A 12,342-nucleotide genomic window follows, 5' to 3' on the forward strand; every position below is an offset into this window, starting at 1 on the left:
CCTTTAAAAACCACAGCCACTGAGAAGTTAATGAAGGGCGCTGTTTTTGAAACTCCCAGGGGCCTGATCCTGCCTCTTCCAGCTTTGCTGTGACTTTTGCTTGGGAACCAAGTGCTGGAATGGATCCTTGTTGCTGATTAAGACTCATAACCACAAGCACAAGTGGATGAGAAAGTGTGATGGAACAGTCAGCACCTCACGTTGTGTTAGCACAAGGAGACGACACCAGTCTCACTGTAGGTTTGTGTGATTTGTTGCCCAGCGGTGCAGGGCACCAGAACCTGGGCAGTCCTATTCTTGGGTGGCATCTTGCTCCTTTGCATAACGCTGCTGACAAATACCTGGGTCCTTTCTGCACCAAAGCAGTGAGACAGCAAAGTCTCACTGTCTTAGAGGTGTCATACTGAGACAGCTGAGGAGGATGAGGGGGAGTGGGAACCAAATGAGGAAAAAAAGCCATGTTAGGTTGTCTTTTTGTTTTTCATTTAATAGCGAGGGAGCTTTAGGGCTGCTGAGAGTATTAGTATATTAAATAAGAGAAATTGAATAAAAGACTTAGGAAAGGAGGAGTGGTCATTGACAAGGGGTCAGGAAAGGAGGCTGAGTTGAAGAAAGGCATCTTGCACATGGTGGGAAAGGGCCTCACAGGAGTATCAGCCCCAGGGAAGTAACAACCCCCACCAACGCCCCAGAGAGCAGCCTGGTGTCGTCACCCGTGTCTGACTCCTCTGAGAGAAAGCAGAGGTTGTTGCCACCTCGTGCTGGTTTCCCCAGGGTGCCGGCTGCCAAGCCAGAGTTGCTGGGAGGAGCAGGAGCCCCGGAGCCACAGGGAACTTGTTGCCTCCCTTGTGTGTGTGTGTGGTCTTCCCTACATAAGCCTGGCCCTGAAGGCTTTTGTGAAAAAGGGCAGTCCGTGCTAGGACATGTTTCTGCTTCTTTATCAGTTGCTGTGGCTGTTGCTGGTTGCTTTATTGCAAGCAGCTGCCATTTGCTCAGCTTATTGACTGGAAATTGCATACAGCTGCACTGGGGAAAAGTGAGTCTGAATTATCTCACCTGCAAAGGATATTTAAATGCAAAGCTTCAAACTCCCCTTCATCCTCCCATAACACTATTTAATTTATAATTGAGACCCAGCTTCAGAAAGCTTTTGAAACATGTTCTTATAGGTAGTGGTGAATTGAGATTTGGGCAAAACAGATCCTCCCTTAGTATTGCTTTGCAGTTACGTGCCTCGTGTGCCAGACAATATAGGATTATAGAGCAACCGATGCTACTGAGCCTGCTGCTGTAAAAGAAGTAATGTACTCCTTTTCATTAACTTCTTCAAACGCATCAGGTGTATTAACTACCCACCTCAAGTCATATCACTATCATTGAAATAGTGCTTTGAAAATATGTGCTGCAGAAAATGGTTCGCCATTAATTTAGGAGAAAGCATATAGCTAAAGTCACAATGCCAACCTGACTCACCACTTTTTTAATAGAGTGACCTATTTTGGGGTTGAAGTATTCAAATAGAGGAGAGTTCAACTCATCCAGAAGAACATAGTTTCTCATGATGTGTTGGAAGACCTGGTTTATTTTTGCTTAAGTTAAAGATTTTAATGAGAAAAGTTAACTCAGACTGCAGTTACCACATCTGTGGTTTTTGTTCTTTTAAAAAGAAAAAGAAAAAAAGTGGAGCATAATTTTGGGGAGACAATGGAGGAGACACTGCCCAAATTTCCATGTCTAATTCAAGGGTCTCTAAGACAGGGGACCCAGGCGATCATTGGAGAGCAATAAATTCCTCCAGAGGGAAGTTCAGGGAATGTGAGTTAGGTCTGCTCTCTGGGAGCGCAAGGGCTCATCCATGGGATGCACGGGGAGAGAGCAGCCTCCTGCTATGGCAGTCTGACATCAGTCTGAGAATCCTCTGTTCACCTTTTTTGTAAATAGGCTGTTGAAAAGAATTTTGAACCTACACCTTTACACCCTGCTTTTTAACGTATAGTGTTCATGCAAAGTGGAGCAATATGCTAGCAGTCTTTGGTTTTAATGGGTCTGCTTAATGAGATTGGTGCAGTGTAGCTTGACATGTTCTGGTTGGCAGAAGCAACAGTTACCTTAGGGCCAGGTACCTAATAGAAGCCATTTCATTTAAACAGGACTTTCCTCGCCATTGTAATAATAATTTCTGTAAGGTAACATTCATGTTGAAGTGCTCTTCTTGTTCAAAGATGCGTAATCATGCCAAACTCTGCCCATCCAGTGGAAAAACTGGAAACAGAACTTTAAAAGGTTGAACCACTTTTCAAGAAAGTGTTCATCTACTCTCTTTTGCAAAATCGGTTCTCAGCTCACATTTATATTCCAGACAACAGTTTAATGCATCACTGAAATGTCAAAGGACACAATGTTTCTAGGACTTATAAGAAGAGAATTACCAATATTACTGGTAAATGCGAAACCTTTATGTTTAAGCCATGATGTGCTTGGATGCATATAGGAGCAGCCTTTAGAGGCCCGACAAATAAAAAATATCAGAAGATTAACACAAAAGCTTATGCAAAGAAGTTAAGGAAAGTATTAACTTTTTCTTCTTCCCTAGAGTAGACCCAGACATTTCAAAGGAATTCTGACCCATAGTTGGTAAGCAGATAAATGCTTTTCATCTTATTGTTTATGAGAGGGAGAAGAAGGCTTGTTGGAGTAGCCTGGCAAAATTACAAGGATCCAGTTTCTTGGCCAGTGCCCACTATGGGACTCCCTTTGTCTTTACTGGGTGCATCAGACTGATGTACATCATGCACTGAAACAGCTCCAGTGGGAGCCATAATAATGGTCTGCTCTGAATGGCTCACAGAAAATACTGGGATGGTACATTGCTGAATGTTTCACTAACGTGCCTGTGCAGAATAGTAAGCAAATACACTTAGTACATTAATCTGTTTCCTTAGAAATTGATGCTGCCTTATGGAATATGCTGGCTTGTGGCCTACTGCAAGAATTTCAGTGTGTAGCACAGACCTTGACAAAATAAGCGTAATTATAGCATATGCAGAGTTCTTCGTTTTCAAATGCCATGCATTTGGAAATACATCTATTTCAATAGACCAGCACAGAGGATTTGAAAACGCCATCATACGAAGCTGCAGGATCTTTCTAGGATGAGGAAAACTCAGCCTCTACTTACATCACAGCAACTCTATTAGCACCACCTAGACATTTGTGGCTGCAACAGTAATAAAAAAAAGTCATTAATAACTAAATGGGCAGGCTGCAATGAAAAGGAAAACAAGACTCAGCAATTACAAACTTCCTTTCAGTGTACCTGTGCAGTAAATGCAAGGAAAGAATCACAATATTTGGAACATTTTGCCCAATGGACAATAAAATACAGCATCATAAAACTAGAGAAATTCAAACTGCTGTTTTGGAGAGGGAAAGGGAAATAAATTCTAAATGGCTTAGAAATCTTGCAGAGGAAATGAGTACTAGGGTCCCTTTGGGGAATTCAGGTGCTGCAATTCCTCAGGTAGATGTTAAGGTGAGGTTTGTGGTGGGAGAACAGAAACGATAAGATGCTCTCCTTTGGGGAAGCAGCAATGCCTGTTAGATTAAAGGCCTGATGGCTCGTCATCAGCATCACATCCCCTGTGGTGGCTCCTGCTTGCTCCCTCCCCCAGCTCCATCCAGGTGAGCACTGGACCAAGAGTGGAGCTGTGAAGGCAGAGCAGCTACAGGCTGCTTTTTTGAAGAAGAGGGAGTCGGGGCTTTTGGCTATGGCATGTTCTGAACCTTGGGACTCTGCAGAAGCAGGTCTATCTCAGTGGTCCTTTCCAGGACGAAGATGAGCATCTCTTTCATTCCCTGTTCTCTTGTTAGTGCAAGTATTTCAAGCACCATCCCTCTAGTTTGTAATGTTTACTATTACACACTGAAATTACAGGATTTTATAAAAGTACTCAGAAATATTTGCAGCTCATTTCAGCCAGAGACAAGAACAGAAATTACTGGGAACATTTTTGGGATATCTGAGACCACGGGATTTCCAGCTGGTTTTCTGTTTTAGTGCAATTCTCCTGTTACAACAGGAGGCCAGAGCAGGGTGAGATGTCACCTGGAGAATTCTGGTTTGACTGGGCTGTGGGAGAGATGGTTTTGTGTGTCTTCATCCTACAGCATCCCAGCTAAAAGCTGCTGGGTCCTTGAGCTGTGTGTGAACTGTGCACCGAAGAACTCTATGCACCTCTTCCCAAGTGGAAGGTGCATCATTCAGAGAACAAAATTAGAAAGCCATATCGTATTTTCTCACATCTCAGTATTAATGGGCCATGAAGCCTGAGGCCAAAGGTTTTCAGCACTAGTTAAGGATGGTTATCTCCCCAAAGCCATGTGCCCTTTAGGCTGTGATTCCAGCTCCAGTGGCTGAAACATTCTAGGAAAAAGGCAATTAAAATAAATTCTGTATTTTTTAAACAACCACCAAGCATTTAGAGAGCTTTTAGGAAACCATTGTAAAGGAAGGCTGAACAACAGTAACACTGAAGAAATGAGAGGTAGGCAGGCTGCTTTTTTAACTTTAGCAAAACAAATTCAGCTCAAGCAGTGTAGCAGTACATAGGAGCTCAACATCAGTAGCAGAAGAACACACAAGTATTATATGATTAATGAGGCACTTGTCACACTTTCTGCACCTTGAGTAAAGAAGGTAAGACAGAAGTATGTGTTTGCTTTTCAGCTTTGTGATCAGTACGTTCATCCTTCCTGAAGCTACTGCTCAGTTCAGATCCTTGGGTTTTCATTGTCTTTTGATCTGATGATTACAATTATTGCACCACATATAATTTGAAATCCCTCATCTTTAGATTTTTATTTTTAGGCTGAATGCATGAAGAAATGATCATGCACTGAGTTGGTTTCCATTTAAGGAACTTATCTGCAAGGAATGGATGGGTGTCACAGGAAGATTGCATGGCAGATAGGGGAAGATCTGCATTTCTATTTTGATGCAATAGTAGATATAAGGTATGCACCTGTAAAGCAGGTCAGTTGGGAATGGGATTGGAGCACAGCAAATGAAGGGAATGGACCAGTGGATCTTCATCCACTATCAAGAGAGGGGCAGCATCACTTGGATGGAAGAGTGTCTGAAGGCTGGTAGGGCCATCTGTCTTCTCTGGTGAGAGGAAGGTACAGTATATCTCGGTACTTATACACAAGTACATGTGCTCACTTCTGATAGAGCACAATCACCCAACAAGAATAGCAGAACTGCGCAACTGCCTTTCTTTCCATGCAAGGCCCAGGTAGTGTGCAGTCATTTGTGGATCCTTGCCTTTAGCTTTCCTAATCTGTGCTGTAAAAAGTTCTTCCCTGAGCCAAGAAACACAGGCTTGAACCAGTTCAGAGTTTCTGTCAGCAGCAGCAGCAGCAGCGTGCACTATCAGTGCTAGGCAGGGAGCTGGCAAGAGACCAGGGCTGCGGTGCTTTCAGCTCTGCTCCCGGTTGCAATGTCTTGAGTGAGTTCAAAGTTGGGCAAAATGCCTTTGCATCTGTGAATATGGGTTTTTTGCTTTTTCTACAGCCAATGTATGTTTCTACATAAAAATATGGCAAGTCTGGTGCTAACAGTCCTATCTCTTACTTTAATAAATTACTGCCATTACACAAAGACGCCGGTAAGTGTATAAGGAACCATCCCCCAACCCTAGCCTTATCTGTGCTGGACATCTCTGTAGGAGATGAGGTGAGCAGAAGTCATCAGCAATATGGAGAGCTGCTTGTGAGCAAAAGCCAAGTGCTGCCTCCTTGAATGGGCCCAGCTGAGCACCTGTTGTTCCCATTGATGTCACCAAAGCTGGACACCCTCAGGATCTACAAGGAAGTCTCCCAGAATAGATTGCAGTTGTTGCTGTAAAATACTTCTATATTTCATAATAGGGATGATGCTATTGCTTGGATCTGATCTTGTGAAACAAAGGAAGACACCAAACTGTCAGGCTGATCATCTAATCTCCGTTCAGATATTAGCACTGGCAGTGTAGTTAGGGAAACTAAATGTTAAATCTCTTTTCTGCTCTATATTGCAAGGAACAAGATCTTTGTGGTTTTTTTTTTGCCTAAAACTCCAAATTATCTTCCTTCCAGGACACTGTCTGAAAACCTACCCGAATGATCTTACAGTCCCATCTGACCTCAGTTTATCACTGTCTCTGCATATTCAAAAGGTGCTTTTCTGTAGCAGCAGCTATGAAATAAGCACCAGGATTTCACAAACTGAGGTTTGTGGGAATCCCCTAATGTAATGCCTATATATTATTATAGCATTTGGGTATTTTGCAGAGCTGTGAATTTCACTTCTTCCATGAATTCTCCTTCTGTATATTACATGAGTGGTATCAGGCCTCAAAGTCTGTAATTTAAGTAGGTTAAGTCATTCAGAAAGATGCCATTAGAGACATAGTTGTGACAAGGAGTTATCGACTCCCTCTGATAAACTACTCCCAGGATCTTCCCACTGATTTTTCCAATTAGGGTGATGATTTGAATCTTTTCTTTTGCTCCATCATAGTTAAAAATCCAGCCATTTCTGCTCAAGAATGAATTTTCCTTTTTTAGCACTGTTTTTTTTTAAAAGCAACTGTTAGTTTTTTACTTTGTTCTTACACAGTTGCATGCAGACTTGAAAACAGAATTGAAATAAACAGAAATATCCAAATAACTGAGAAAGAAATTGGGATCTTTTAAAGTTTATTGACAGAGGAACTGTTTTGAATTACAAGTCTTCCCAGTGTTTGGATTCTTTTCTCTGCAAAAAATTTGTGAATGAAGAAAAAACAAGATTTGCTTTTACATTAATGTATAGTCAAAACTTTCCTTAACATAAATCTCAGAAAAAATTAATTCTGTGCTATGCTTTGGCTCAGTGACTCAGTGTTAATCTGGAGAGTATGACAGTGATCTACAGTTTGTAAAACAGTATGGAGAATAGTTCTGCTTACACCCTGATATATATTGCTTTTTCTTGGCTTTATCTCTTCAGTTCATTTCTTATTCCTTCTAACTTTAATCTGTGCTCCAGTGGCTTTTCTTTTATACTGAATTAAATCTGAGACTGTTGAGCACAGTGTGGGTGGAGACCTCACGCTGGACTCCAGCAAGTGGCGCAGAGACCTGGAATTCCACAGATGGGGAAATCTGAATCCGGCACTACCAGAGGAACCAAGCCTGTTTGTTTTGTGCTCGATTCCCACTGATGTCCAGAGGATGGTGCTACTTGTCTTGTTTAGAATTTCTTGTCTGAGTAAGAACAGCAGAAAATCTCTCTAGTATCATGACATTGTCTCCTCAGTATCATCTGTTTGTTAAAATCAGCCAGCACCCTCCTTCCCAGAAATGAAAAGTGAATTACAGCAAATATTGACATGTGTCTGTTCTGATTGGTTAAAGATGAGTTTTAGGGGTTTCAGTGGGAAATTTGCATTAGGAATAAAATTCAAATGGGGACATGCCATTGTAGTGGGAATTTTAATTCAACATAATTTTCTCTTTCTCTCCTGCAGGCCAGGATCCTTATGAGAATGTGTTGCCTATAACACACTGCATGCCTTCTTGTGTCAAGGGACAGCACCATCTCAGGGTAGTCTGGTCCAGATGCATCTTGTCTTGACCACAATGTGGTCTTGAAAGCTCCTACTTATCGCCTAAGATGTGAAATTAGCTAATAACACATTATAGGCATTTTAGGGAGAATAGTTTTTTTAATGGAAATATGTTTCTTTCACAAAAACTTTATTTAAGTAAAAACTGAAATTGTAACAGCTTTGGCAATTTGTTTAGGTTCCCTTTCATGTTGGATGCAATCTGTGGAGCGAGGAAGCGAGCAAGTCAGCTTTGCCATCCCCCTTGAGTCTACTGGCAAATGATGTCAAGGAGAAAACTGGAAAATACAAGTCTCCTGCCTCTCCCTGAACTTGGGACATCAGCTGTTGCTAAACTTAAACAAAATCTATGACTTAAAGCAGTTTGGATGCATGAGGCACTTAAACTTTCAGTCTTTGCGCTGAAAGCTGCCACAGCAGCTGTGGCCCAGATCCTTCTGTTGGCTCCACCAGGCTTGTGAATGTGCTGCTTTTGGAAATGATATAAAATGAAACGGATGGATATTTCAGCACACACACCACCAGTGAGAAACGCCTCCTTCCCAGAAGTGCCTTTATCAGCTGGAGCTTTTGGCCCATGGGGTCTATCTGAGCAGGATCCTCGGGGCTGCTGAGCTGCAGCAGGGGAACAGAAATGCGGGATGCCAGTGGCTTCCCCCTCCCTCCTGGCCAGCTAGAAAGCCTCGTGCTTTAGCAGGGTAACTATGGACTCAGCAGCCGACCTTAGGATCATTTTGTGTTAACTGCTGGAAACTCGACTGCATTTCGGATTCCTTTTTTCACCCTCATATTGTTTTCCTGGAAATCTGTAGGAACCACCAAGCTCTCCCTGAGCTGCGATGAGATCAGAGGTGAACGCAGTCATTGCATCCGTTAACTCCTCCATCCCTGCTCGTTCCCTGCATACCGTTTTCTCTTCTCCTCCAATTTTAGGAACATATGTAAACAATTAACTTACAAATTATACAAGCTTATCACACTATATCCCAACAGATGGAGAAACAACATTAAGTTGATTTGTTCAGGCAGCCACATGCTAGATGCAAACCCAGAAAAAAACAAGGAAATGAGAAGTTACCACTCTTAACGGTATGTAACTGATCTCATGGCTGCTATTGCCGCATGTGACGTTACAGACCTTTTACTGTAATCTTAACTCTGACCCACCCAGCCCTTTCACCATCCTCTTCCCCCTATCCAATAGCTGTTGTGAAAGCTTATTCCTACTGCAACAGGGCAATGTGGTTGCAGCATGTATCCGAATCACGCGTAACCTAGCTGGTTCACGTCACCCTAGCAGTAGCACTGCGATGTGGGCATCGGTCCAGTCTTGCTCTCAGTAGCTATTTTAGAAGCACTGCTTCAAGCATGGCTAGTGATCTTGGCTGGTGTGCTGGCATCTTGGCCTGGTGAACTCGCATACAAACCTTGCCCCCTGATAACTGGTAGGCATGAAATAAAGGTGTTTTAATGCTGGGAAATGCTCTAGCACTGTGTTATGCAGAGAAAAGGTTATGTAAAATGTGGGTATTACTTAGGCTAGGAAAAGCTGCCAACTAGAATAGAAAAAAAATGTATTTAATTTTTTCAAGCCAACCTTCAAAGAGTATCTTTTGCTAGAGCAACAGATATTGCAGCTGGGACTTTAATGAAAACAAACCCATTTGCTGCTGCATGTGATATAGGCAATGGCCAGAGAAGTGTATGTTATACTGGGCACAGTTCTTATGGAGCATTAGCATTTCTCTTAATTTCATTTGCCAAGGGAAATAAGTGCATCAGTCAGGTAATCTAGTCAATCACATGTAAATTTGAATCCTTTCTCTCTTGCTTGATGGTAAATAGAATAATGATGCCACACTTGGAAACTGATAAATTCTTGCTTTTTAGTGGAAGGAAACTATGTTGCTTGGCATTTGCAGTTGTTCTGTGGAAATTGTGCCAAGGCATCGGAGCAGTGTTGTACAGAGATACCCAATGGCTTTTCACTTGCTGACTTTGGTATCAGTTGCAAACTGGCCACAGCAGATCACAGCTCAGCTGAATTTGCCATGCCTCTTAGCGTGGGCTGCAAAAGCTACTTTGCCTCTGTGTTACTGCAGCTAAGCTGCTCCAGACTGCTCTAGGGCACCGAGAACACAAGTAAGTGCCCACGGGAATGATGCCCTTTGCCTTCACTGTGGCACCTGAGCCAAACCTGGGGATCTTCTTGTAACTGACCAGTGCTGCTGCTCTGCACGTGCATTGAGTGCTGGGACGCTTATTTTGGTAAATGAGCTTTGTATCTTTGTTTTGAGGGCAAAGCTGAATTTGTGAATATCTGTCTTACAGAGGAAATTTGTGCTTCTATACCTAGGACCTTTCTTTTTTGAGTGTTTATTACTGGTCTCTGCTCCCTGCTGGAGTGGTCCATGGAGTTACACTCCCCCCAGCAGGCAGCAGTGTCCTAGCAGAAGAGATGAGGGGGCTCTGAAAGCAGTTTCTGTGTGTACATGTGGGCAGTGTGTGAAGTCTGTGGCTGTTTTCTGACATGGGAAAGTGGCTTGTCAAAATCTTTGCTTGGCTCTATACTACTGCTGCTAACTCAAAGTCAAGCCAGTGAGCGGGTTTCACTGCTTTGGAGATACCTTATGTATTCATAAACAGTCTTTGGCTGGGGTTTTAAAGCTTTCCACAGTTCTAGCCTCTGGGCTACTCTCTTTTGGTCTCTCCAGGGGGTTTTCCTAAGGGTTTCCACCCTGACCACCTGTGAAAAATACTTGTGCGTTATTTACTTCTTTTCTTTCTCACATCACTTTGTGGGATGTATAAATCTTAAGCAAGTATTGCCAGATGACTATCCGATACCTCAGTTCTAATTCACCCAAAGATTTGCTCTTTCCAGTACCTGCTGCTACCTCTCTAATTCCACAGCTTTTGTGCTCATTTGACACGGACTTGCTTACGTCTCCTCCAGACTGCTTTTCTGATATGAAAGCTTTCCTCCAGTAGTTTCTACTCCACTGCTGAAACTCTGCTTTGACATTCAAGGGCCATCTGAAGGGATGTGAAACTGGCTTTTGCCCCATCCTCTGCTGCCCCATCTCCTAGCTGTCCCATTTTCGTACCTCCATCCCAGCAGACACCCCTTCATGTGCATCCCTGAAACCTTGCAAAATTTCTTTTATTTTTATTTTTTGTTCCTCCTTCTCTGCCTTTGGAAATGGAAGTTGGGTTTTTCTGCCTTACCATTTCTCCGAGTCCTGTGCATCAGTGCAAACGTGAGTCACCTGAGCCCTCCTGGAGCTGGGCACAGTTGGGAGGTGTCACAGCTCCCCCACAGAGCCAGCCCTGCCTGCAGCCCAGCCTGCAGCCCTCCCTGCCTCCAGCCTTGCTCCCAGCCCTGCCTGCAGCCCGCCCTGCCTGCAGCCCGCCCTGCCTCCAGCCTTGCTCCCAGCCCTGCCTGCAGCCCTGCCTGCAGCCATCCCTGCAAGGGCACAAACACTGTTGACGCCCAGGTACAAGACTAATGCCAAATCAAGTGTGCACTTGGGCTTGGCCTATTTGGAGCTCAACAGCCTCAATTTAGCTTTAGGAGGAAGAGCTGTGTTATTTGCTGGTAGTTAGTATGCTAAGTGCTGTGCTGAAATGCCACTGAAATACTGGTTGTTGCTGGGCATTTCTGCTCTGCTTTTGCCTGTCAGGATGGTAATGAGGTGATTCACTGTGTCATCTTGTGCCCGACCATGCTCAGCCTTCCCTCTCAGTGAGACCTAGCTTAGTGGCTCGCTTGCGCAATGCCTGCTTTTTGCTGTTACTATTTAAGTTACTCTGTCATTACTCTGTGCAACTGGGACAGTGATTTTATTGAGATGTATTCCAGGCAATATTTTCAATATAAATATTTATGGGTAGAATTTTCAAATATTATCTAGGAGCACAAATCCTGCTGAATGTCAGTGTGATTCATATTCCTACAAGAACATTGGGAAATGCAGCTTTGCACGTTAATAATGACAAAAAAATGACTGTTGCTGTGGTTTGAGTAGATGGCAGGCTAGTGTGAGTTCCCTGTAGAAACACCTTTAGCCCCAGCTAGGTCTGTATGCCTGTATGCTTTATTTAGCTGAGAATAAACTAGATTTTTGAATTCTAAATTCTGAAGTTGCAAAGTAGCATTTAGAAAAGGAAAAGTATTATTCCTAGCTTTTATTCAGTATAAAACCCTACTGCTTTTGAGATTATTCCAAAGCTTTCTTTTTAGTGCAAGATACTACTACTTTTTTAAGCCTTTAAGCTTTCTTTTCAAACGATCTCCTGATTGCCATCCTAAATAGGAAGAGAAGTATTTGCAAAAAAACACCCCAGAAGTATGAGCAGTGGTTTCTCGCAGTGACTGCATCCACAGCACAAGACTAGGAAAGGAGGAGAGAGTGAAAGGAAAAAGTATTTTTCCTGACTTGCTGTTTAAATGATAAAAAGTCCATTAATAGGATCATATTATAGAATTATAATTCTAACCTTTTCAAAGGGTTTCCGTCATTGCAGATCTTGCAGCTGGTGCAATTACAGTCTGGCATAAACATTTTGCTGGAGAGTTTGATTTACTTATAGGAAGATTTTTTGTAAGGTCAGTGCTGTGGTACAGAACTTATGTTCTTCAGGCATGCACTCTAATTACAGTTTTGTTTTTGATGCGATGCTGGGCCTGACT

At 42.9% G+C, this 12,342-nt stretch overlaps 1 long non-coding RNA gene across 1 annotated transcript in view; it reads left to right on the top strand.

Annotated features, from left to right (window-relative positions):
- Window positions 1-8,972: 8,972 nt before the first annotated feature.
- LOC142053982 (uncharacterized) overlaps window positions 8,973-12,342 on the top strand; it is a 61,460-nt gene continuing 58,090 nt past the window's right edge. The window contains exons 1-2 of the long non-coding RNA XR_012659407.1: window positions 8,973-9,094; window positions 10,006-10,133. This is a non-coding gene — a long non-coding RNA (uncharacterized LOC142053982). The remainder of the gene's footprint in view (window positions 9,095-10,005; window positions 10,134-12,342) is intronic.

Source organism: Phalacrocorax aristotelis, chromosome 2 (assembly GCF_949628215.1).
Source record: "Phalacrocorax aristotelis chromosome 2, bGulAri2.1, whole genome shotgun sequence".
In the NCBI taxonomy this organism is placed as follows: Eukaryota; Metazoa; Chordata; class Aves; order Suliformes; family Phalacrocoracidae; genus Phalacrocorax; species Phalacrocorax aristotelis.